Source organism: Symphodus melops, assembly GCF_947650265.1.
Source record: "Symphodus melops genome assembly, chromosome: 20".
Classification (NCBI taxonomy): domain Eukaryota; kingdom Metazoa; phylum Chordata; class Actinopteri; order Labriformes; family Labridae; genus Symphodus; species Symphodus melops.
This window is the reverse complement of record NC_136710.1, coordinates 17601353-17629244: the sequence shown is the minus strand read 5'-3', so window position 1 is coordinate 17629244 and position 27892 is coordinate 17601353. Positions and strand designations below refer to the sequence as shown.

At 41.9% G+C, this 27892-nt stretch overlaps 1 protein-coding gene and 1 long non-coding RNA gene across 2 annotated transcripts in view; one reads left to right on the top strand and one right to left on the bottom strand.

The window, feature by feature from the left end:
* Nucleotides 1-27892, top strand: part of LOC306841236 (ependymin-like) — a 130480-nt gene that overhangs the window by 11733 nt on the left and 90855 nt on the right. The gene's annotated exons all lie outside the window — the stretch shown is intronic.
* LOC306841523 lies at nt 277-26367 on the bottom strand. Its single transcript, XR_013781541.1, has 4 exons — nt 26214-26367; nt 25520-25671; nt 9189-9306; nt 277-1274 (listed from the first exon to the last, which is right to left on the bottom strand). It is a non-coding gene; the product is annotated as an uncharacterized lncRNA (long non-coding RNA).

Genomic DNA, 27892 nt, shown 5'->3' with positions numbered 1-27892 from the left:
TTGAAAGGAGCTGTGTTTGTCATGAGTCATGTTTTAACTCTTCAGGTTATCTCGAGAGGCTTTTGATGCATTTACACAAAATAATATTTCCATACAGTCACAAGACAAAGTCATTTTTGGGTCTTTAAAGTAGAACACGTGATACTGCTTGGAGCTTTAAAAGAACTAATGTCTGACTGTGTAGTCACATTTTTTATCAATGTGAAACACGTGCAATATAACAGAATGATAAATATGTGGGTGTCATTTATTTGGTCATTGTTGTTTATTGGTTAATATGTGCTGCAATCAAGTTAGAGAGACATTTTCCAAGCTGGACAATAAAACGCATTGTGTCGTACTGTATCGTGCTTTTTCACGTCTTTTCATATTTCGTTGCAATGAAATGGTTTCTCTTTTAGTTTTAGCAGTTTGTACATTTTAAAGAAACGTCCAGAGGAACGTCTGGACCCAAAGTCTAGAGCGAGAGCATTACCTAAAGCGTCACGCTGCATCTGCCTGCTCGCCTCCTTCCAAAGGTCTATCCTGGTGCCAACTCCCTGCCAAGTGAAATGACGCACAGCGAGCTGACGGGAACCAACAGAAAACATGATTCATCAGACCAGTCCACCTACTTCCACTGCATCCCGGCACAGCTTTGAAGCTCAATACCCAATGGAAGCCGCATTGACAATGGGGCAGGGTAAGCATGGGCCGCCCTCGGATCAGCTACACAGCCCCATAAGGAGCAATCTGCTGTGAACTTCATGTTCTGAGTCATTTCCAGCGCTGCCAACATTTACCTTTTAGCCACGGGAGCTCTTCTATGGAATCAGAAGAGAGAGGCTCGCTTTCACCCTCTGTTACCTTGTTGCCTATGAAAACCTACAATTTACAGGTAGTGTTGCAATACAGATATTTTAACTTAATATGAAAATGAAGATATTAATATTGGATGTTATATCTGATGTTTGGCCTTTACATTCCAGACAGATGCAGGTGCCACTGACAACAATTATGAGTCACCTGTCCTTCCATTTAATGCAGTCCAGTTTTTCAATTGAATTTTTAAAAAGCTTTTTAAAAAAAATGTCATTTCCTTTTTAATCCCGCAGGAAATAGCTGCAAAATACTCGATTATGTTTGAAAGACTGGTAAGAATCTGGAGGTAGGAGGAAGAGCATTTCATTCTGTCCTTCAGGTTTTCTTCAGCGATTCAGAAGGCGGTAACTCTTGGTCACGCATATCAGGATAGTTGTCACATTTTGGTTCTCCCACTGATCACGGCATGAGATCTGTAATGTAGAAAACAGGAGTTTAAACCACTCTTACGAACGAACAGAAGTCGGAAAACAGTACAAATATGAATTATCACGAAAATATAACAAACTTCAGTTATATGAGAAGCAGGACAAAAGGAAAATCTGAACTTTCAATCCGGAGAGTCAAAGAAGTAGAAATTCTGCATCCACACAGCATCACAATGTATACATCATTCCATGGGATCAATACTTTGTGAAGTTGTGTCGCAAAGGATTTGAATTTTACCCTTCACACAAGGTTTCGTGTGAGAGGTTTTCCCTTTAGGAGCCCTGGCTTCATGGTATGTTGATAAAATGATGGGATGTACTATCTGGAGTGTCTACATAGTTTTGAAACCGGCCTGATGCTCTATGAGTTTCCTTGTCTGACTTCCTGTCTTGAGCTCTCTGCGCTGTTTATCTTTGATGCACGCTTGCAAAGGGAAACTCAATCACTGAGCAGTAGTTCCCTTTTATTGTTGAAGCCCCCCTACTTGTGTCTAAGAAACACTGAGCCCCCCCCCCCCCACACACACACACACACACACAGGCAGACACACACACACACACACACAGATCGAATTAAAGTGACACGTTGCTTAGAAAAACCAAAATAAACTTTAAGTTTCCTTTCAGCCTAGACTTGTTCTTCCGAAAAGACAAAGTTTGTAAAAGTTCCCGGTAATATTTTACCTGAGAGCAGCCCCCCCCCCCCCTGTGATCTCAGGAGCCCTACATTAGGGGGCCCAGACCCCAGGTTGAGAACCAATAGTCTCTGGAGGGTGCATATCAGCTCTGGATGCAGGGTTGCTGCTTGTCAAAAGGTAAGATAGGTAGCTCACTTCCTGAGCACTGCCGATGATTAATCATAATCTTCTGTGATACATCTGAAAACACTCACTCATGTATGACTGAATGATGCTTTTCTATAGCCCTAAATATGGGGGAGAGACACTTTTAGAACATAAATAAACGTCGTCTGCAGGGGCCCCGCGTCAGGCTCCAGAATCGCCACTGTGCCGACGGTTTGCAGCACATGGATCCTGTCTGATCAGCCCGCCAAGGACGAAGCCGTAACCAGCAGATAACAGATGGTCTCGGGATACTCTGAGGAAGATTCATTGTCATGACGAGATTTTTTTCAAAAATGGCGCTCAACCCGGATGAAAGAAGATGCATTTGAAAAGAATTAAGAACTCACAAATCTATATTTTTTCAGATTTAAAATAAAAACTTCACTTAGAATTAAGCCAATGAAATAATGCAAATTAAAAAGGCCAAATGTACAAGGTAACTTTGAAACTCTTTTAAGTTTAAATGTTAAACCCTGTTGTTGATGCAGGATTTATTGAAGCTGCTCGCTCCGCTGGTCAGTGTGCAGGCGTTCAGCCTGAAACATCCGAGCATAAATAAACAAAGAGTTGTCCTGCTCAGGATGACCACGCCTCAAACACTGCCTTCATGTTCCATTTAAACCTTTTTTACAAACACAACCGATGACATCTTTGAGTAAACCACCGATCGCTACGCGTTTACAGATCCATCCCTTTCAACGCTGAGTATTATTTTCTCAAGGTGAGTGCTATGTCACGATAACCAAAGAAAGTAACTCATGCTGCATTCTTCACATAATTGCACCAAAAATCGTTCCCTCTGAACTTTTTAATGTCTTTCCGAGTTCAGCCTCTCTACCCTCTTCTTTCCGCGTCCTCGTCCATTCTCTCTGTCCTTATACACATTTCCTCCCTCTCGACCCTCCCCCCACCCCCCGCGCCCTCCCTCTCTCCCCCTGCAGGCAGCAACTGTCCTGCACAAAGTGACGCGATGCTTGTAATTGGCTGCCCTCTGCCACAAATCAGATCACAGCTGGCCCTGGGAGTGCGCTGGCGATTACCCATAACCCTCCACCCCACAGATCAGGGGGCTAACTCCACTGAGAGCGAATGGAAGACAGGCGTAGAGGAGAAAGGTTGGAGACTAATTTGCTTCATCTACTGCGTTTTGTTTTTTTCCCCCCTCCCATCAGCCCCCTCACACTCACAGTGATCGCGGTCATCCATCGATTGAAAGTATTACAAACAACAGCTCGTTCTTAAGTGGCTCCTTTCCAGATGAGCTGATGAGACAGAGCATTGAGAGGGCCAATGATGATAAAGAGCTTTTCTGTTTGTAAAGAATCAGCTGTCAGTTACCGTTCTCCTCCCTCTTCTGCCCCTCTTTTTCTCATTCCCTCACCGATCGTCTTCTTTCTGTAAAGAGAAAGGAAGCTGATGAGATCTCTGGACCTGTGAGCAATTGACTTGAGATTGCATGGGCTTCTTAGACACTGCATCGACCCTGCGTTCTCAGCGAGGGGTCACGCTTGATGTGCTTCTTTATTAGCTCAAATTAGGCCTCTGTGTCTCCGAGAAGGGAACATCCATCTCCTTATTCATTTGTTCTTCTTGTCCCATTTATTTACGTAGTTGGCTAGGCAGCGGGCTGTTTGGACAGAGACCATTGGTTGCCCCAGGCAGAGACACAAATAACGTCTTATGTACTTTAGTTACAAATCAGCAATCTGAGCTGAAGGTCGGAAAACAGGAAATAGGTGAGAGGGAGTTCGCAGAAGCAAAGCAGTGCAGTGTGATCTTGCTTTATATAACCAAACCTCTTTTTTACTTCACGTGCCATTTCTGCTCTTCTTTTTTCTCCCTGAAAATATCACACGATGTGAATTATGAAATCAAATGAGGGATGTTGCCAAGTACATTTCTACATACAGTATCAGGAATTTGAGGTTGATGGTGCATTGCAATAAATGTGAAAGCAGATAAGAAATAGGGATCAAAGGAACAGCAGTACGCATATTGTCAAAAAATAGGAAATAAACTGATGTTTGTACAGACCAAGCAACAACCTGTTAAAAAAAATGAAGCCAATATAGAAAGTCCTGCAGTACCTTGAGTGGCCATGAGGGGGCGGCAGCAGGCACACTGGAAGTCAAATACACATCTATTCAAAAAGCCTGTTTTTACAGCTCACACTGTTAGGGAGTAAATGTTGGATAACTTGTCTGACTTGTTCTTATGAGAAGTGTTATTCACAATATGGCGCCGAGCTTACCTGATGACACATGTTAACGCCATGTTACCGTTCGTCAGGAAGCTTAAAACCCGCCTCAGCTCCAGCTCTCAGCCTGTCGTTAGGATCACTGAAAGTTAGGCTGAGACAGGAGTTCTATCCCGGCGTCTCCTATGGACGGGACGCCAAAGTCCCCTGAAGAAACAGACTTCATCCATTCAGATTCACAGTCTATGGTACAGACGAGCGCAAGGAATGCTACAGGTAGAGGTGTGGTGGTGGGCGATTTGGAAAAATGATAGTGATAGGGAAGATTTGTGGACTGAGAGATGAAATGCTGGACACACACAGGTCACAAGTAGAGCTTCAAGTAGATCGGTCGAGCCCTGTGAAATCTTTACGAGGCAGTTAAAAACACTTTTATTCAGACAGGCTTTTGGTTGACCAGTTTTATTCTATTTTTTTAATCTATTTTACTTATTGTATGTTTTGTTTATGCTGTTTCTGTTCTTTACTGTTACTCGCCTTTTATTGTTGTAAAGCACTTTATCATCTTTATCTGTGAAAGGTAAATAAACGTCACTTACTTACATCAATCGGGCTGCTTTAACAGGAAAGCTGAGGAGAAGAGCATCCAGAAGCTTTGTCATCAAACACAGCAACAACGGGTATTATAAACCTGCACCCCTCTGAACAACATCAGGATTGTCTCCGCTAACATTGTTTCCTCTCTCTATACTGTATCTTTACCAAATTGTCACAATACATCTTTCAGCTGATACATGGACAGAACGTAGATAAGGACAAGTGTCATGTTTTCTGCACCAATTAGGATTCAGCATTGTGTCCTATATTACGACTCATGAGTCTATTTAAACGTTCAGTGGGCTCATTTTTTCATTCATTTGTAGACTTGTGGACTTCAAACGTTTTTGTGTTTCTGTGCTCTGGCCACTGTGGCTCAGTGGTGGAGTTGGTCATCCCCGCTGCTTCGTTGGCAACTTGTGAAAATGTATTAATGGGATTAGTAAATCCTCTGCCTTCTGTGTCAGAATGGGTTGGTGTGATCTTCAGTTTACTGTTTTACAGTAGGTCTGCTGAATTGAACAGCTGCAGCTTTTTAAAAGTAGTGCGAATACAGTAGTGTGGCATTATGGGATTTACTTTAGTTTTGTTGAAATTTCATTTTAAGAACAAGAAATGGCGATGATTGAAACCCGATCCAGATGGGCTGATTGAGTCACATGGTCATGCAGTGAAGAAGTGACCCATTTTGGTTTGACTTTAATCTTGGTTTTCATCCCTAGAGGGGTCAATGTTTCATTTAGAGCGGTGACCACAGTTACCCACTATCACCTGCCTGCTATACATATACACACTGAATGAGAAGAGATATCAATAATCACACAGGTAAAAACATTTTTCAACATGAACAACCGAGGTCCGGACCTTCCCGACATCATCACCTTCCTTTGATTTGTTTCATTCTCGATTCGGTTATCACAACAGGTGAACCTCGTGTGGAGGGGCTTGTTAACAATTTGGCAAAACCAATAAAGAGCAGCCGCTCATCAGCAGGATCAGATTCACCTCCACTGACTGTGTGGCCTCGCTGTTTGAATCTCAGCATACTGTTAGGATGCTTTCTCTGTGCAAACATTGTAAATAACATGCTTTTTTTATTCACTGTGTCAGTTTGTGAAAAATCCAAGCAGATGGAGTTATTTTTTGGGACTAACTCACACATTTTGTATTTAATTTTCAGGCAGGAATCCCAGTCCTTTACAAAGCAAGAGACTGTGTAAGAGCATAGAACTGCAACAGATAGAACGTACACTGTAGCCTGACACAACAGTCTTTCTGCTTTGAGATCGTAGACACATTCTAACCCTTCAAGAGCTAAGATTATGTGATTGTACCCCGACTTCACTATATGAACTACAGAGGTGAAGCGCCATGTGCAGAGATGATCCAAATATTAACTCTACAAATCATCTCTGTGGTCTATCCTGTAGAGCTTCTAACACTCCACTTTTCTGTTCTGATGATACTCCTTTCCTCTCCTCCTTCAGTCAAACACGACCTGCTCTGTTGTAGCAAGCTTCAAGTCACCACTGAACGGCGCAGTAAAGAAGAACAACACAAAAAAAGATTTAGAAACAAAAAGAGAAGTGGATCTGCTAACGAAAAATGTTTCGTTGCATGTTCCCCTGACCGAGACTTTTAACCTTTTTTTTTGACAATACGTCGTCCTGATTTTTTTTTTTATATGATCATTTTGTTGTCTTTACATATTTGAAATAAAACAATCCATAAAGAAATAAATAAAGCATAGACATGCATGTCTAAAAGATCATATTTGTGTAAAAACTCGTTTCCTTGGACGAGTTAAAAAAAAGATAATGCTCAAAGAGAAGATACTAATGACACTGTGGTGCAATCTTTGATATGTATTCATTCAGAAATACAAACGTGGCTCGAAACTCCCTGCAAGTGTACGATCGATGACTAATTATTAATCGGCTTAAACTCACAAAACTCCTAATGCCTCAAAGAGCCCGACTGAAAGTTACGTCACTGATAATTGAGTTATTTCTGCCGCTCTGTTCTCTCACGCCTTATTTTTCAATTACACTCTGGGACTTTTCGGACCGCTTGGAAAGGATGAGCAGAGACATGCAGACTCAACGCTGCCTTCATTTGAATACTACACATGGTGTGTAACGTTACTGCGTTTCCTTTGTCTTCCAGCTGCAGGCCTCAGAACACAGATCCTCCATCAATGACTTGCCGTTGCACATTTGCATCGCTGATTCACGACTCAATTATTGGCTCATTAACGCACCGCATCAATTTATAGAGTGATGGCCATGAAGGGACGTGGACCCAGAGGCTGGAAGGGTTCAGGCTGAAGAAACAACGTTCAACATGAACCCTTGATGGATGGTGGCGCTTTGTTTGTAAGTGGAGGTTTACTGTGGCTTATCTGCTTTTTTTTTATTTATAAAGAAACAGGTGTTAAGAGATCAGGGGGACAATTCCACTACAAAGACAGATGTTTTCTATGTTTCACAGTGCAGGTGTTGCACGCTTCAAAGACGGTGTTAGATTAAAATAGAAACAGCTTCCAGCGCCCAAATACATACGAGCTGCACAGCACAAACCTCCCAGCAGCGTCTCGTGGATACACAAGAATAAGATGTGATGATGGAGCCAACACCCTCTTGATCAAAAGGATAGCAACACCCTAAGAGAAATGCCAACGCTTCCCTGACAGACATGGCCGACATAAAAGCGATTCAAAATGTTACCATGGCGACTTCACTCAGGTTACGTTTCCAATTTGACGCAGCGGGAACAAAAAGTCTCAGAAAAACAAGGTACTTCGAACCTCTTCTGACGTCCAAGTCGTCCAAAAACAGCCAAACATGCTGTGCAATGAAAGGGTCACTTCTCAAAGCTCTCCTCCGTTTCAAAGTGGCGTTGAGCGTCAGGAGGTACGCACAAACGCTGTTTGGGATGGTGGTTGATGATTTGTCTGAAAAACATTGAACTGACTGTTCAGCCCGAGCTGTGGACCGTAAATACTAACGGAGGAAGCGTGAGTGACGTCCGGAGGCTCATCAGCAGTACTCGAAGTGCGTTTCCCCTAAACTCATTTACATTCAATAAAATGCTTGTAAACTCTGACCGTATATTTCACACTTATATTGAAATCTTAGACGACACTGTATATAGTGTATAATGAAATATTTTTCTAGTCTGACCAAGGAGCGTGAGGTGTAAAATAGACACCAGAGTGGAGGTCACAGACCAAGCTGCCAAATTACACAAGATGGCGATGAAAGCAATTTAAACATGGAGGTGTTGTTGCAGATTTGATATGAATTCTGACATGGTCATAGTGAGAGTATGTTCCTATCAAAAGGCCAGGACTAAGTTTTCTCCCTCAGCTTCAGCTCCTTTAAAATGTTGTACTTAAATTGAAAGAGTGAAAGAGAGGTGGAGGAAGTGCCTGTGAGGGGCTGATGGGAGCAGACGGAGAGTACAGGGGTGACTGTCAGACCGCGCGCCTCTCTCCTCTGCTTATCTCAAATTCTCTCTCTGTCTGATCACGAATCACAGCCCTGACTCAACCGGAGCAAAGCGGAGAAAAGCTGGACGCCCTCAGCCATCTTCATTGCTTATACCCTCTCTTCCCTTCTCTCTCTCTCTCTCTCTTCTCGGGGCGGCGTGCTGGCATTTGAAAAGGCAAACTTGTAATCTGATAATTAACAATCTGCTAAATTTCTCAAAAGGAAAACAGTCATGAGAAATGTCTGCCTCATGCCTGTGAGTAGGATGACCTTTTACTGAGGCTGGAACGGCAGGCGAGGCGACTCACTTAGAAGCATTTAATTAGCTCTGCTCACGGCTGTGTGCGCTGCCGATGGACGGAGGATGAGATGGAGGAGGAGGAGGAGGAGGAGGAGGAGGAGGAAGAGGGTGATAGTCAGGGAACGAAGAAAAAAAAACACTCCAATATTGGATTTTTCTTGTGTATACTTGTTTTCCATCTTTAAGCAACAGTGTGTAACTCAGAGGGTGTGCAGTGAAGGTGCAAGAGAAGCAGGACGAAATAAAGAAAAGAAATCAGTAATGACTCGTCTCTCTGGGTTCAGCCATATTTTCTCGCTTTCTCCTTGTTGTTGTTATTGTTGACTCCACGGGGAGCTGCCTCGGGGTGAGACTCTGAGGTCACGGTACGCGCCTTTAAAGTGTGACTCCAGAAAAAATTGGATCAGGACTCTCACCGCCGAACACTTTCATTTCATCTGCGCTCTTCTTCTGTGGTTGCTTTTTTACCTTCCCTACGCCCCGGCTCACTGGCCTATCTGCACACTCGCCTCTGCAGCAGTTTACAGGAACACATCAGCCCTTTGGCAAATTCAGCGGCTTTGCCTCCGATGTCAGTGTTCATCTGCTGCAAACAGAACAAAGATTACAAAGATTTAGAAACATGGATTTATTTTTTCAAGTCAAATCAAAACGGAACTTTTAGTCTGAATGAAAACCTACTACATAACATCTGGCCTCAGAGTTAGACCTCTGCATGCTACACAAATCATCCTTTGACCTGGAAGTCCAGCGGCATAAATGCGTTGAAGAAAGCTGGATAGCAAACACCACAAAGATATCAACCAAGCAGCAAGCTTCCCTGCAAAAAAAAAATGAGCCGATGAGGAAGTGCAAATACTGTCAATAATTAGTGGAGTGTCTGCTTAAAGCTGGCTGCACATGCACGCCCCATTTTTAAAAAAGCCATTTTTGTAAGCAGAAATGAACAATTTCACCGCCTGGTTCAAAAAATTAAATTAGTCACCCAGACTTTGTCCATTTCCAGTCAAAGTTTCAACATGGCGAGAGTGCAAATGTACAAAATGTAAGAGCTAGTTAAGTGTTTGTTTTGTGACACAGGTCAACAGGAAGAGGGTCCAATTGCAACTAAAAAAGGAGACATATCGCCACCTACTGTATTATTTATTCATCCTCACTCTCCCCTGGTCCTTGTTTAACAAGAAGTCCAATAAAATGGCCTAACTGTGGATGTGAACATACCGACATCCTGCTCTTGGTGAGTTCTGCTCTTTATATACTGCTATGCAGTAAATATTAATATTATATACTGCTATGCAGTAAATATTAATATATGTATTAACCAAGCGACAACCTCCGGTCAGAAGTGCAGAAGTGCAAAATCCTGCAGTTCGTTAAGAGTCTGCTCGAGGCTGACCTCAGGAACCCAGGAAGTCACAAACACATGACTGGCAAAAGCAAAATTAAACATGTTTACAGCCTGGTACAAAAAAAGTGAAATACAGTAGATTGTTATCATCACTGTGTCCCACTGTGGTGGGCGTGATGTAACAGCTCAGCTCCAGCTCTCAGCCTGTCGTTAGGCTGACTGACAGTTAGGCTGAGACAGCATTTCCAGCATGGCGGCTGGAACCGTAACAGATAGCTGACGTCACTCAGGTCTGTCGTATTAACACACTTCCACCAGCTTGGACAGCTCGTTTCAACGTTTTGCTTCACTGGCTTGTCGCTCGGCGGGACAGATTATTCAAACGTCTCACCTAAATCAAACAACAGGCTGTCATAATGTGAAGTTTAAACTTAAGCGCTGCCGTGATTTATTGGCAGAGAAAATAAATAATGTATCGCAAAACACATAAACAAAAACAGCCAGAGGAAAACCAATGGAAGTCAATTCAACAAAGTCAATAAAGGATCATTATTCCACCTCATTTCAAGCCACCGCAGACAAACAGTTAGGGAGATATTGGCACAGGAGCCTCCGAGAAGCAGCCAGAGCCAATGCACTTAGAGGGTTAATCACGGCATTTGTATGCAAATATGTATTTAAGTGTGGCTGGCCTCATGGGAGAGTTTAATGAAGGAATTGGGCCCAGGCACGAGGTGACATTCAGCGCCTGTGTAACCTCAGCGGATAGCTTCCCTGATGCTATTTGTGAACGTTAATTGCTTTTTTGGCTGCCGCCACCTCCCAAGTCTCCACCTGTCCCTCAGTCCTGAGCATCGCGGGACTCTTCCTGTCCTTTACACCAGTAGCTGTTGTTTAAAAGCAAGTAAAACCTCCAAGGAATAATGTTTGTTTTGTTGGAGCGTCACACGAAACCCGGCGCCTCCCAGTGCAACAGGATACAAAAGAAGAGAGACATAAACAGAGGTTTGACCCTTCTGCTGTCTGGCTTGTACCTGTTGTAAAAGAACGGGGTGAAATCTTCTACGTCTGCATGTTTTTTCGTCCTGGCCTTTCTCCACCAGCACGAGTGAGGAGAAGCAGTGTAAGATTTGCATATCCAATTAAAGCGAAAGCTAATCTCTCCAAAGAGTTTAAGAGGGCCTCGCGTAAGACAAATGAGACCAACCTTCTTGAATTTATTTTCTTCTCGTCCACACAACAAGACGAGAGGCAGAAGAGGAAAGGAGACGAGGAGAGGGGAGGAGAGGAGATACAAATCTTTCCATTTCTGACAGGGCGCTTTGAATCGAGGTAATCCACAGAACTGTGAAAATTAAAACCACATTTGTTGGGGGAAAAAAATGCAAATAGACCTTTTGATTCAGCTGCAGAAGAAAATGTGCTCAAATCTAAAGATTATCACAGATACTTATGGATTAGGTTTCATTTTTATGCTCCTTACTTTCTATCTTTTTTTTTTTTACGTTTCCTCCCTCTCTCTTCCTTTATCCAGATTACCGTCAGATCTTAATACTCTGAGAGGTAGAGAAGAGAGTGAAATGGGCACAGACAGAGAGAGAACACCAATTTGTTACAGACTCTGAAGTCTACCTGTGATCTAAATTTGGCGACTGATATCAAGTACATTTCATAAGCACGTCTCTCGGCCCATTAGCGGGTTCATGTTCGAAAATTACAAATTTGACGAGTTAAATCTGGATTCAAAGTTTTATCTTCTTCATATGGAGTAGTGCTCTATCAGCATTTTATAAATACATTAACTGTATTCCAAGCCTTTGATTAAAAAAATGAAAAAATGCTAAAGAGATGTTCCCTTAAGATCATCTACAGTTATTCGTTTTATTTTTCCACATATAAAGTTTAAATAAGAACATCAGAAGTTTAGGTGCGTTAATAAGCTTGCCCTATTTTACCATTTTCGCCCATGTTTTATTTGTACATCATCTATGTGGCGAAACATACAAAATTATAATGTTCAGTATTTCTGTTTTTACACATAAACACAACTTGAAACAAATTAGAAAATGAGCCAAAATAGAAAAGTAAAAAAATAACAAAAAGAGAAATGATGGGTACAGAATCCAAATGAACCCAGGTTACCATTTCTGATGTAACTATCCAAATAATGCTACGTTCCCGTCTAATTAGGAAGTGTGAATTCTGAGTTCCCAGTCGGAAGTGTCATCGGGAACACCTCTTGAAGTCGTAATTACTAGTCGGAAAGTTGGAGGAACTCGGAACAGCCTGAGTTAGAATCCAACATGGCTGCCACGTGCACCAACTGTACGTTAAAGCTGTAACTATCGTGTTTATTAGCTCCTCCTCACACCGATAGTATGGTGCAAGTTCTCCCTGTGCTCACGTCGTCATGTTATTATCTTTCACAAACTATCACGTAGTGTGCTGCTATCGTCTGGCATTAGCTAACAAAATAAAGGTACTCCTGGAAACGTCCTTATTGCTTTTCCGACTTGCAACTGAAACACGCTCAACTCAAGTGTTTTGCCATCCCCAGCTCCAAGGTATATGGTAGTTTATTGTCCTTGTCGGTTAAAGAAGGAATGTGTGACTTTTTTGAGCCAGTAGATGTCGCCCTTGAGAACCAGCACTAAACAAAAACAAACACTGCTGCTATTCTGAAGCCTCCGCTCTCCTCGAGCACCACACCTCCAGCCCCTCTCTCCACTCGCTTTCACACAAAGGATTTACGAATTAAACTTTGATCGAGCCGCAATTTCCTGTGGTCTGCATTGTTGTTAGCAGGCTAATGTTAGCACACTTTGCTTAACTCGTACATTCCTAATGCACATCAATTGACACATAATGACCAAGATCTAAAGAACTTTATATGACATCCAAATAAGCAGGGTGTTGGCTATGTTCTTCTTTTCTCTACTCTTTGACTTAAACAGCTCTACACACAAGGCCGTCCGGTCCATGTAAACTTGATGTAAACAAAGCCCTGACAACAACACAGCTGGCTGGACTCACGCTTCTCATTGTCGACAGTCATGACACAGGATGTACTTGCTTCTTTTGGTGTAAGACTAAGGTTACTTTGGAAGTTCGCATTTAGTCGACAAAACGTTTCAATGTCATCACCCTTGTTAGTCAGAGTACACGGAGCTCGCTTTACACTGAAGGCTGCTGCATTATAGGAGTTCAGTTTAATAAAGCAGCTACTTTACTTGAAAGAAAGGTTTCAGTGGAACAGATGAAGGAGAGAAAGAGGATTAACTATCAGATCTTCATTCTTTACAGCTTCGGCGTAAAGCCTGCTCTATTCTCCACAACTGTTCTCACCCTTTAAATGAGAGTTTCAGCCTCTCCGTTTGTTGCTCCAAAGGGGAGAACAAAACGCTACAGAAACACTTTTGTACCTGAAGTACTCAACAAAGCTAGCACCAGATGATGCACTTTAACCATGCCAGGATGTTTTAAACTTTTGAGTGGGTGTCTGTGTTCGGACCCTGCCATGACTTGATATAACAAGATGATGTTTGACCTAATGATTCTGTCTTTTTCGTCATGAATTCACATTTACGTTTCTCGGTATCAATATAAAGAAACGTTGAACCCTGAAAAGAATTAACTGGACTGGTAAGTCTCTGATAGGACGTACAAGCTTTTTAAAAAAGAAAATGAAAGGTTATCATTTCTTACCAAAACGCACAATTCATACTCAAAGTGTACATTACATTTTTGAAGACTCTAGAAAATTAATGTTTAGCTGAGCAAGAAGGTTGGTAAACTCCATGATGTATTTTTGTAGATACAACCATCAAAGAAAAGTTTGCTGGAAATTAAATTTTTTTTTAAAAAAAAGCCAGAAGAGGGTGTGGCTGTTAAAAGAGTCTTAAAAACATTCCAGCAATAATACACTTTACATGTTTGCAAGCTATAACATATCAGAGACAATATCATTTATGTAGATAGTCAAAAGTACTGGACCTAATACTGAGCCTTGCTGCACACCTGTAGTTATTAGTAAGAATTGAGACCGGGCCGATCTTGATGTCTCTCTAACAACTATTTGTTAAACCAGTCATATGCATCTCTATCCAAGCCAATAGTAGTATGTGATCAACTGAATCAAAGGCTTTTGATGGATCAATGAAGAGAGCCGCACAGTGTTTTCTCTTATCCGTGGCTGATGTAATATCATTAGTTACTAATGTGGGAGCTGAAATTGTGTTTTGCTTGTGCGTTAATGGCTCACTGATAATTGGAGCAGCTAATTTTAGAAAAAAAGAATCCAATTTATCCTTGCAGTAGAACTCCTGGGATCGATAGATTGCAAAGTAACAATTCTGCTTAATGGGGAGAAATAACCACAAAGGTGAGAGGTCCAGATCAACTAAAGGATTACCAGCCTATTGAACTCTAAACCTGTCCAAAAGGGAATCCAAAAAGCACCCACGAAACGGCTAATGCACCCAAACTGCACTGCCGAGCAGGCGGCATCCATTGGTGCACTTGTCTCATTTGCAGCCTCATAGCAAATACCATCTTAGCCGTATGGACCAGTGCTAATTGTGACAGGCAGACACAGTGATGCTTTATAACGACACTGAGACTTTATTAAGAAGGAATCGATTCTTCGTGGACCTGCCGCCTAACGTGACACCCTGTTCCCAGGTAGCTGGTACAGAACTAATCGTTCTCAGACTCACATATTTAGAGCACTTTGCAGGTCAGAGCGATTCCAGATCACATAAAATCTACAATTTGAAATAAACTCCTTTTTTTTTTAAATATTTTTACCGACAAGCATTGAAACCATTTTTAAGCATATTGTGATTTTTCTTCTTTTTTTTTTATCCTTTTAGTTTCACTTCTTGAATTAATGTTTTAACCTTCCAGAGAGAAAAACATAACTTGGAATATTATCTTACATTTTTAAAGACTATGACTGAATCTTCTTTTCACCTGTCAAGCCTAAATCGGCAATGCCCCTGGCTTGTCACTGGTCGAAAAGTGACACTCGGCTTTTATGAATGCCATGAATCTACGTTACAACGGCAACCATTTAGTCTGGAGTGGTGTCTAATGGGCTTCGTTAAGTGGACAACAATGCAGAGTCTGTTTCATGGCCATCACCTGCTACTGCTAACAACCTCTCTCTCGTTTTTATTTTGTTGCTGTGCCTTGCAGGAGCCCTCCTAGCCAACAACAGTCAAGCAGAAGCCATATAAATGCTAACAACAGTCCATTGATTTTCCTGTTGCTGGTTTGTGTGCGAGTATGTGCGTGTAGTTGTATGGGATGCATCAATTGCCGTGACATGGGAAGCTTAGGGTGAGGCCTCGTCTTGGAAGATTGAACCACATAAATTCAAAATGTCTCCTTCACAGTATAAGGCAGCGTAGGAACAGTGGCGTTCAGAATCTGCAATTATTTGACCCCATTAAAGCTGTAAACTGTAGTAAAAAAAAAAGAGCTAAGGAGGAGCCTTGTGACTGACCATAGAGGACGATTCATCTCTACAAACACATCAAGCTTAACAACGTGGGAAAGAGTGGGTTTGTTAAAAAAAAAAGCAGGAGTTGCAAGTTGTCACCACGGTGTGTTGACATGAGAGAGAAAGGGCACAGGGATTAGTGAGTGTGTATGTGTGTGTCTTGTGGTTATGTGAAAACATTGTCCTGACAACAAGCCTTTCACACATTATGGAGCCCAGAGAAGTACGCGGCTCTACTGAGCTGTCAGGAGAGATACAGCTCACAATAAATGAAGGTTAGATAAGCCGACGTGATTGTGCAGCTTGTTGGAAACAGTCCCAAATAACGTTTGTAAATGACACAACAAACGAAGCTGGTGAAAGTGTGAAGTCTTTTGTTTAGATTACACATGATGAAACTAAACTAAATGCCGATTTTTATACTTAAAAGACAGATGTTATGTTAAATGTTTACAAGCCATATTAGTAAAATTCAAAAAAAAAAAAAAAAGCTACTGTGCCAGATTCACAGACATCCTGAGAATCCTTTCAGAGAGATCCTAATTTAGCTTAAAAAATCCTGGCAAGGAGGCTTAGTCTAGGAAAGATTTAGGAACATTTAAAGCAAAAAGACATAGAAACTTTTATCTTCGAGGTTGACCCCGTTGCTAGGTACATTTTTTCAGAAGCAAAACATTGAGACAAAAAGTCAATGATAGAATCTAGTCAGATACAGTATTGTATAATTATAAGCACCTTGAAATGATCATCTGTGTGATCATTTGTTAGACGTACTTTAAAAGTATAAAGCCTACAAGATGTTTGAAGTCACACGCTCACTTGTGCAGCCGCTTCATCATCTGCTGACCGACCCACCATAAAGGAGTGGATGGAAATTATACATCTCAACATGGAAGGGAACATTATCCCTCAGAGAGAGAGAAAAGTTTTACACAATATGGTCTAAATGGACAGACAACATGAAACCTTTGGGATCAAACATTACCTGATTTTTTTTTTCTTTTGAATTGTGACAACCTGCCCTCAACATCGTGTTTTTTTTGTTTTCTTTTTCTTTTTGCTTGATTAAGAAATCAGTAAGCTCCCCGCTTCTATGGTTCACACGTTGCAGTGATTAAAGTTAAAAAAACAAACTGGAAGTGCAATATTGACAAAGACTCCGACTTTATCCACCCTTCTCTCCCAGGTCGCGGCAGAAAAGGTACTTTTCCCAATAAAAAAAGAAAATTGAAAAAAGAAAAAAGGTTTACAATTGACATAAGGGAAAGAGGTTACAACATAGAAAGATCTACAGGCTGATGTGATGTAGAGCTGGCTAAACACTGAAGCTTCGGTGTACATGGCAACATGCTTGCACATAGACTCTCGGGAGGAGGGCAGGGGAAGACTGCTCTCTCCAGTGTTTTTAAGTTGGACTGCAGTGCCTATTTTAAACTCTAGGTTGCATATTGCTCCTTTAATCGGTCCTTTTCCTCGATGTGTACGTCTGAAAATTCAACAGGTTGCTTTGTGACAACTAACTCTCACATCCTCCATCCTCCCCTCCCGCTCTTCTTGTTCCCACTGAATGTGGAGGACAAACGCGTCACGGCGCTCATAAGCCTTTTTAATCAGCGTGAGAGATTGCCCACATATCTGTTAACTCTGTCACTAATGGCTATTCTTCCTCATTAGGGAATGCTATCGCTCCTCTCCCTCTGCCACATGCAGGCGTGATCAATTTCCATCATTTAGGGCCAGATCAATCCAGTGGCCCCTTTTCCTTTTTAAACTTCAATATCTCCCCCTTCCATCACGATGCATTACACCGTCTAATTAGCCACATAGCCTGGGGAGTAGAAGTGGAGCAGGGGAGCAGGTCTGTACATTAAAGGTGGGTCACTGTGGTATAGATAAGTCTCCACTAAGGAGCATATACACAGAAAGCATAAAGTGCGAGGTAACTGTTCTCCCTCACGCAAGTAAAATACCCCTAAATATTTAGAGTTGATTTACCATAAACAGGTCTGCTGCAGTGCTACTTGTTTTTCTTCTTTCCAGCAACACTCCTCGTGTTAATGCTTGAGTAGTTATTCATAATATGACCAAATACAAAAAAACAAAAACAAAACAAAACCCCACAACAGAAATATATTTTCATCCCCATTTTTTTTTTGGGGGGGGGCAAAGTTTGTGCATTAGGCATGAAATACACACAATAATAAAATCCACCCTTATCAGGTGTAACATAACAAAGGGATGTAAAATTCTGTGTTGAATCAATACAAACGAGCGAATCCCACGTGAGAAAAAAAAAAGTGTGCACAATGTATCCAAGTATACTTTACATGACATTTATTATCAAAGCAGCAAATACAGCAACAGGACAGCAGCTTTCAGTAGCAGCTAGCACTAGCTTATCGCTAGCTTGTGCAGCGGTCTTTGACGTAATAGTGTTTCCTAGAACGAGCCTGTCTTGAAGGCCTTGGGTGGCTCGGGCTTTCATGTCCTATTGTTTACAGTGAGAATGCAGAGCAAACTTAGGGTTACTGCCCTTTGTGATGTCATGAAGGGAAAATCTCCAAACAGCCTGTTTGAGCACACATTTTCTGAAAAGTGGATCCGACAAAAGACAGAAATTTGACTTTTCTCATCATTGGGGTATTTTGTAAACCGACTTGGGACATATTACAGTAATAGAAACATCTTGAAGTTTATTTTGAGTCCTTTAAATCTATTTTTTCTGGCAGTATTTTCACCAGTTTTTGCTTAAGACACTATGATTATGTCGCTCTGTTATAAAAATAGAACCCTCAAAAAAAGGGCGGAGATTTTCCTTTCAACATCTGATGAAGTCTTATCCTTTCTTAGAAAGTAAATGGAAGAGTGGATGGGCAGGCTTTCATCAAGGGCCTGTGGGAACCATTGTTTCCTCAGTGTTTATCTCAGTTATAAGGTCAATAGAGCTATGAAACGCTTCAGAGACACAGCACACACTTACAGTTTAAAACCTGTAAAGTCTTTGCCTCGCAGTGTAACAACAAAGCAAAAAAAAAACTCACATGCCCTGAACGGTAAGCAAGCCAGGGGAAGTGCGAACAAAGCCAGCCAAGAATAAAAAGATATACTGAAGGGTTCTTTTTGTTTTCTCAGGAGGTGACGCCAATTTCATTTGGAATTATAATTAGGCATACTGTTTTGATGATGGTTTAATCAAGCTGACTTGATTAGAACTTTCTTCCTTACAGCGCAGTCTGTTCACTGGCGGCACAAGGTTAAAAAACATTACCCCGCTTTATGATATGCAATACGCAGGGCAAATCCCTTTGTTATGTTACACCTGATAAGGGTGGATTTAATTATTGTGTGTATTTCATGCCTAATGCACAAACTTCGCTCTTCTGACTACAAATGTGGCAGCTGCTTATAGAAGAACAGAAAGCAATTAAATCAAATGTTCTCTCATTTTTGAGAATACTGCTGTTTGATGGTTCTGTCCTCTAACCTTCAGCAGTAGAAGTGTTGTAGGTTACAATAAGCTGCCATGCCGCTGTCCATCCTACAGTAGTGTAGATTGGGGGGTATTATTTATTAATAGTCAGTCTCCCCAAAGCTCTGTAAAACATCCTGTTGAGCTCCCAGAGGTGAGCGCTCGGCTTCAAAGCAATTAAAAGCAAGGCTACGAGAGTGGGAAAAAGAGCAAGAGAAAAATGGATAGAGGTAGAGAGAGAGATAAAAAGAGAGCGAGATAGAGGCGTAGCCCGCCACAAGGCCATTGGGTTTGGCTGGCTGCACAGTCAAACACTGTACATTCAGCTTTAATGCCTGGGAGGACAGGGGCCCTGAGCGGAATCACCTCCCCGTGTCAGGGATCCCTTGTCTGAGTTTAAAGCCCCACTGAGCCCTGGGACCGGCCAAAACCTCTCTTTGGGATATTATAAGCATAATAAGGGAATGTAGTGATCGCTCCCTCTCTCTGTCCCTTTAAGTCATGGTGAGAAGTTGGAGATGTAATGTCAAGGCTCGTCTATTTGTTTTTCTTTTGTGACTCTTTGGGGGGGTTTTCTGCGTTTATTAGGAGAGTTATGGACAGTGGACTGAGTTGAGAATCAAGGAGAGAGAGAGAATGGGGAATGACGTGGGGGCCGCCCGCTGGGAGGACAATAACCACTGCGACACAAGCGGCCGGAAGCTACACAGGAGCAGTTATGCAACAGATGTGCAACAGCGTGACCTTCACGTACAAAGGTATGTCCAAGCGATTGAAGCTTGAGGTTGAGTGGTACCAGTGCAGGAGCTGTTCTGATTCAGGAGAACTGCAGTACAGCACTACTGAGAATTTACCCAAGCCTTGCTCTGGGCTCCGCTGCATTTTGAGGTATATGTTGATTCCTCCTTGCAGCCTGTTGTTGTGGATACCGACCGCAACCCTTTGGTGTGTTTGAACCACATGTACAACAGCAGCCAGACGCTAATGTGTCGGGCAGAACACAGCTCAGAGGTACATTTTAGAGATTCGCCACCAGAAAGGAAAACTAAATGTTGTTGTTGATGCTCTGTCATGTTTTTGTATGATGTCACATGATTATTATGTTTATGTGCCATCTTTATGGAGGGGTGTGTTACATCACAGCTGTTTCCTGCTCTCTCTCTCTCTGTCTCTCAGCAGCACCTCAGTGTTTCTGTTTAATTTGTATATACAGTAACTAAAATCCTTTGCGTTACGTCTATTGTTATGTTAAGCATTTGAGCCAGCCATAATAATATAATAAGGTGTCTTGACCGGTGACAATCATTAACCTTGAAGAAATAATTTTGGAGGAGTTTCACCCTTTTCTCAAAAACCTCTCCAAACTCTCCCTTGTCAATCCACCTCCCTCTCCTCCTCCTCGCAGAATGAAAAGACTGAGAAATTACTGCAAGCATTATTAATGAGGTGGAAGAATAAAAAATGAATCCAGTGATTGCTGATGAAGCGAGTGATGGCCGTGTTCTCGTGCGCTGGACTGGATCTGATGTGACAGGCAAAGACAGTTTCTCTGAACTTTGCAACCTGAAGGAGTACCAATGCAGAGTCAATAGCACATGGAGTTGAACATGTCGGTCTATGATGTGTGGCTGAAGCGATGATGGAGCGTCAGTAATGAGTGGTTCAGTTGGAGGACTTCCTGAAGCAGTGCACTGTGCAGGCCTGTGCAAGAAGCCACTGATCTTTTTGAAACCTTGGGGAGTGAGGACTGTTTTTTCAGTACGTCTCTTGTGCATCATCCGACAGGTCGAGCAGAAGGTCCTGGTTTGAGGGGGGATTGTTCAATTTTATCAAACGGGGTGCGTATGCCCGATGAATTCAGTAAAAGCAATGATTGTAATCTCACAGCAGTCTTGAGGCTCCTTTCAAAACTCTGCAGATTTTCCAGTGTTTACATACTTGTGATGTTCAGCACTATGCTACCCACCGCAGAGGGCTCCATAAGTACCCTTAGAAGAAGAATGTGGACTCGGCAAAAGCGACACTGTACAAAGATGCCGTCCTTGAAACACTAAAGGCAATGCAGAACAATTCAGTGGCAGAGAACATCGACAAGGAGGCAAACGTAATCTTTGACGTTGACCATCTGTCAGAGACACCAGCTCTTCACAGACACAAGCAAAGGAGACTATGGGGGACTATGTGGTCAAGTCCTCCTCAGGCAGCATGTAAGGACTTGAGATGAGCAGAGGTACAACACATTCAACCCAAGTGTTGACAGGATAATAGGTGGGCTCACTGGGAGATTCTGGGACGTTTGGTGCAGAGCTGAAGGCATTCATACTCGCCATTCTGCAAATCAGCATTATATGTTCTCTATACGTTAGACTATGGATCGTTCCATCCTTTCTAAGCCAGTCAGTCTGACACTTTTCACTGCTTCACATTAGGTTTGTTTGACATGTAATGTATTGAAATATAAGCCCTTTCCCCATACAAACGACATAGCCAGGCAACAAATAGGATAGATCGGAAACACCCAAGAAACAGGCTACATTACCCGATTCATAAAACAGGTATTTTGTTGATTATAGGGGTTTTTTGCAAGGGGCTGCACAGTTATAGTTTGAGAGGGGGAAATATTCACCTCCACATTTCACTGCACACCTGCCTAATGCATGTGTGTATTTATGAATGTTGAGGATAGGGAGGAAAAGCAAGCCCGTGATAAAATGATCCATCGGGCTCATTCCGATGTGCCGTTTTCATCCACTCAGCCTTGCAACCTGTGTGAGATAGGGGGCACTGCACTGTCGTTCATTTACTGCTCTGTGTGCCTTTGAATTACCCCAGGGGGACAAGTAAAGGTTTTTGAAAACAGCATTTTAAACGGATGCATTTCTGCAGGAGTTTGCCGAATTGTGAAAGACAGATTCACAGGAATTTTATTCAGACTTTTTGCACGATTCCCACAATCCTGCACAGAAATGAAGGACTTGAGCAACCATAAGCAGCAGCGGGAGACGCATATTATTCAATATTTTAATAAACTATACATAAAAGAAATGCAATATTCCTTTTCCCTTGAGGCAGATGGGGGTAAAAGAAAATAGAGAGACCGCAGAGGATAATAGAGAGAATATATAAAAAAGAGTTAGTATGTTTGTTGGTCCACCTCCACACGTCTAGGCTAAACCCCTGTTCTCCTCAAACCCTAAAAAGCCCCTGACAGGAGGTCAATGCCTTCCACCTTCTTGATAAATCTACATCCATTTTCATAGTTTACTATTACATGCAGGAGCAGTCACAACCTTTAAGCACTACCCAGAGTCATTCTACTTATACGACATGAACCTCAGAAACAAGCCTCGAGCAAGGTTAGAACTATATCCATCAGCCAGTGCTGTTAGGCATCATAAAGGCAGCTTAAGTGGTCTTTAATAAAGCTAGGCTTTACATGCCTCTCAGGCATTTTCACATAAAAGCCTAAAAGGTTTCGGCGAGTCATTCTCTCTTATTGGCTTGTAAAATTTGTGCATCCTCCTCTGGCTGCAACAACAATAAGAACGTCTTCAGCTTAGGTTTTTATTAAGCTGCCATGAGCCTCATGACCCTTGCATAAATGAACTCAGATGATGCTGTGTTCTAACCCCAGTCGTGACATTCTCAATTCTCTCTCTCTCCGTCTATGATTTATATTTCTTACAAGTTAGATTTCACCAGATTGGAAAAGTAGGGTAATGAAAGGATCTGTGAATAACTTACGAGTGCCCACTCTTTGATATTGAGGCGTTATATGTATATTAGCTCTGCTGCTTTGCCATTCTTTGCCTGTCCTCAAGGTGAGTTAGACAACTGAACAAGGGTGAGAAACAACGATTTTAGTTACAGTAGAAAGGCTGAGTTTTCTTCAAAGCATGGTCCTTAAGTACAAGAGGTTTTTTGAAGACATTCGTTTCCAGGAACAAGTTCTAACTGGAGAGGACACTGGGAACAAATCCATCCATCCATTTCCTATTAACATAAGTCCAGGTCTCAGTGGTAGCAGGTTAAGTGAGGTAGCCAAGATATCCTGCTTTACATCCTCGAGCTCTTCCTAGGGATCCCAAGGGGTTCCCAAACTAGACAGGATATGTAATCCCTCTGGTGTATCCTAAATTCGCCCTTGATTTCCTCCCAATTGGATTTTCCCAACCACAGGGAGGCATGAGAAGGCAGCCGATGTTATGCCTCAACCTTCTCATCTTCCAGAAGTTGTATCAAGAGTTACTTCCCCCTAAAGGGAGCTCTGACACCACTCTGCGTTCCTCGGTCTAATTCTTGCCAATTATGACCTTCAAATTCCATCAAAGACCACAAACATGAAGACAAGAGATTCAAACCAATAACTCAGGTATGTTAAGATCTCGACCTCCACTGTCCCCATGGCTGAGCAGAGAATTTTTAAACTGCCTCAGTGACATCTAAGAGGAAGAAAATGTTTTGACCAAGACCTGCGGACCTCTCTATTTAGAAAGGAGTTTGATACAATTGCAGCAGTTCAGCGGGTCACATCTCCTCTATAATATTCACCCAAGATGCAACCCTGACTTTAAAAAAATGATATAAGTTCAAAATAGTGCAGTTCTTTGAGTTTCCATTTAAGGCCATTTTTCACAGCCAAGAAAGTCTCATTAACACCCATTTAAAATGCCATTTTTGTTGTGGCCTGGTACAAAGAAAACCTGCTTTGAAATTATCTGTAGGTCCTGACAGTAATTAATAACTCATGTTCTCTGAAAAAAAAAAAAAAAAATCCATCAACAGTAGCAGCTGTAAAAGTAAAAACTTTGACTAATGTCGTTTTATAACCCAATCAAGCCTCTCTATCCCATACATGCACGAGCCCACACTCAAAGCATGAACCGATATCCACTTCTGGACCAATGGCGCTTGTGCATGTAAGTGAAGGGGCGTGGCTTATGAGGTAACACAGAGGGGAGGGTGTGGGTGAAGATGGAGAACGGCGAGGATGCTACTTTCAAAATCATGCTAGTTTTTGAAAATTAGCTACCCTGCCTTTACTAGCTATTTTTTTCATTAGTTTACAGACTACTCTGTTTTGATTACATTTTAAGAGTTGTGCATAAATCAGTGTAATGAGGGGCAAGTTGGTTTCACCAGGCTTGTCTAGAATCCACTAGATACGTGTGCATTGCATGTCCGCTCCAGTCCGCTACGCCTCCATGCACCCTCGTCCGTCAACACCCACAGTCCAAGCACAGCAGGGAAGCTGGGGAGCAGAGATTCAGCGCGAGATAATATGATGTAAGTGATATAAAAACCTTGTAAACACAAAAGACACACTGACAACAACTTGGAAAGAATTAGGTACCCAACTTGACACCATTGGTCATCACGTGGGAGGCAAAGCATGTTTTGTAAATAGTCTTTACTTTTTTTTTTTCTTTTTTTTACTTAATAGTAAAGTGCCATACTTTGTCAAGATGTTGAAATATTTGGTTTTCACACTATATCAATTGGCAGATATCATTTACCATCCGATTTTCACATCAAATGACACGGTCCTCACTTTAGCTTGCACTAAGTGTTGTTTTATTAACCTTTACTGACAACATGAGAAGGCAGGTTTCTTGCAGATGATCTGAGGAATTTACATATTTGGATTACACATGTTGGAGCTTGCCCAGTAAAGTCCCATCATGAATTATTAAAATCTGGAATTTGATCATTCAAAACAGAGCTTTGCTAATGAGTACCAACGGGAGAGTGATTGGATTGGCCTTGACTTGTTTTTCCTTAATACCCATACTAAGACTTTGCATCTCTTTAACAGCGAAGCTTTAAACAGTCCTATTTTTATTTAACTGTATTCATGGACTAATGTATTATTTAAAATAAATATCTTTTCATGTCTTTATGTCATTCATATTGGCTTTTTGTATCCATTTCTATTTTTAATCAAAAATAACATTCTCAAAAGGTACCAAGGATAGTAACCTCTAAAAAGTAATTATTAAGCTTCATTCATAAATTAAGCATGAAAACCTTTTACTGCAGGAAAAAGTAACATCAAACAATGAATGAATGAGAGCCACAAAGGCCAAAAAAATCACAGGCTTATTGAGGCGCTCTGGACTGAAAGATGCATTCAGTGATAAAATATAACTCACCTTTCACAGAGATGATGGCCAGCATTTAGAGAGGGCCCACTACCGAAGTCATTTATGCATGCATACTTTCATAACCTATCATATCTGTTTTCATGAATACCTCAAAGACTGCATGCTATATGCACCAAAGTGCTGCTTTCTTCCTTCTTCAAAAACCCAGAGGATGAAAAGCAAAGTGGTGGTAAAGTAAGGACACAGGAAACTCTTGACAACAGTGTCTAGCTGTCTGTGCAGCTTGTACATAGATAAGGCAGAGTGTCACATGATAGTGTCTACAGGTCCATCAGTCAAAACACGCTTCCCTGAACCTGAGATTTACTCTCTCACCTCTCTCCAGATTCCTTCTTCTGTATTGCAGCTTCAGAAATATTAAGTATGCAAGTCGTCCTCCCTGCAGATGCTACCGCATTGATTTTGATTCGATCCCTCAGGCCGCAGTAACTTGATTTGGTCTCACTGACGGCTAAATGAGACTTGCCCTGGCAGGGGTGGAGAAAATGGAGGAAGAGGTGAAGAGTTGGCAAGTCTTCTTCAACTATCAAAGGATTTTACAGACAGATTTTACATACTTAGACAAGTATTGCACAATATGGATTCATTTCTGCTCTTCTCTTAAATACAGTGATTATTTTAAAAAGAAGAAGCCTTAGGCCGGGGTTGAAACTACAGGACCTTTGAGCACATTTATACTAGGTTTGCACCTCCTGAAAAGTAAAAGGTAAATCTAGTTTAAGACCTTAATTGGAACTGATGTCGTTCCTGGATTATCTGGTAGTTTCAGGATTCAATACCCCCCGAACTGCCAGAAGATTTAGTGGCAGCTTGCAAAGATGTCAGACATTACAACATTTAGCATTAGCAATGTCGCCAAATCTGGGTGATTTCATCACAGCTTTCTTTACACTAAAGCTTACTAAAGGAAGACAGAGCCATATTTAAGCCTTGGGAAAAAATTCTAGCCCTGAGTCTTACGTTAGCTAACATGCTGCTGTTGACAGGAAACAATCAAGTAAAATCTCACCTCTAATCCTTGCTGAAGAAGAGTGCGGCGTTGACCATGTATCCACAACAGTTCTCCAATGCCCACTTGTTTTTTTCTCTCTGCAACTCATTGCTACTGTAGGTTGTTGCAGACTGTCTCCATTTTGTTCACATGTGCTTCCACCTGAAATCACGTGAGATCTTGGGAGATTTTGCGAGTTCTTGAGTGACCCTGACACATAAACAGTAATGTGCCATGATTCGTATGTCTTTTAGTTTTTGCATGTTTGAGAGTGTTAAAAAGGACAATGTTGCTTCATGTGCATGACGCGACCTGTTTCCAAAAAAGGTGCAAGAACTTTAGAAGCCATTGTCGTCAGAGCCTGCAGCCTAAGGGGCCTTTCAGATAGATTTCAGATGAGTGCTGGTGTATTGTGTTGCTCTGCATAAGAGTGCATCTCCTTGCCGCCAAGTTAAGCTTAGTGTTAAGCTCAGTTCTGATTCCGGCTTAAAACCTTTTCTTCTTGAGTGCAGTGCACCAATAGGAAGGTAGCTCATATCACACATATACCCACATCCTGACGTGCCCTGATGATTTCATGAACACACACATCTCGATTCCCCTCTTCTGCAGAAGAAAAGTCAGGCCTTTTTTGTCAATACTGGACACATGTAGGTCTGCATACAGTACAGTATATTGCTGTGGTAGATGCTACTGTTTCGGTCACCTAGCAACACCAGCTGTTGCTTCTTGCTCGTGTGTGCCCTACTCCACGGTGAGCCCACCACATCCCATCTGAAAGGCCCTTTAGAGCATTAGCAGTAGTAGTATTAAACCTGAGGAAAGCAGTGCTGATTACATTTTTTCAGTTTCATCCAGTAGAGCTAACAGGTCCAGGGCCACATCCCACTGGGTTTCTGTGGCATAAGTTAAGTTTTCTTAGAGCAATATTCATCATAACTGATTCTTCTCTAATGAGGATTCCAAACCCCCTGCAGTGTTGAGCGCTTCACAAGAGTGGCCAATGAGCTTAATGCAATTAAGGCTGCAGCCGTCACATGGAGCGCCTTCGAATTTGTGAAAAGACTGTTTGCCCAGCTGCCTCTTAAATGTGGACTGAGCCCGATAAGCAGAGTTTCAGTGCTGGAGGCGCTGGAGAACATTTGACTTGATTTCCCTGCCTTCAATTTCATTTGTGCAGTTTGAATTAAACGATTTACTTTGAGTCACAGTTGCTGGTAATTTACGTTTTGCACAATTACGACCCGTTTTAAAATGTGAGTATTCTTTTCTTCAGTTAAGGCAAAAATAAAATAATGACAAATAAACAGAGGGAGGCAATCATAATTCAACTGGGAATCTGCCTGCAGTGTTTTGGAGCCGCAGTGATACTGGAGGTCTGTGTGTGGGCGAAAAAAGTGACTTTAAGAGAACTGTCAGCTAACAAAAAAACAAGCATGAAGAAACATTTTATTTGATATACAGGGTGTATCTAGTTGTGCGTAAGCAATGGTTTGATTTTATAGGAAGTAACGTACAAACAAGAGAAAAATGTAGTGCTGTTATCTGCATTGTGATGCTGCATTGTGATTCACCATAAACCCCTGACAGAGGCTCTGTTTTGTGCCACATCATTGGCAGCACTCCCACCTCTCTGTGGTAGGAATCTTTCCTCTAAACACACACAAACGCACACACAAACACACACACAGTCTTAT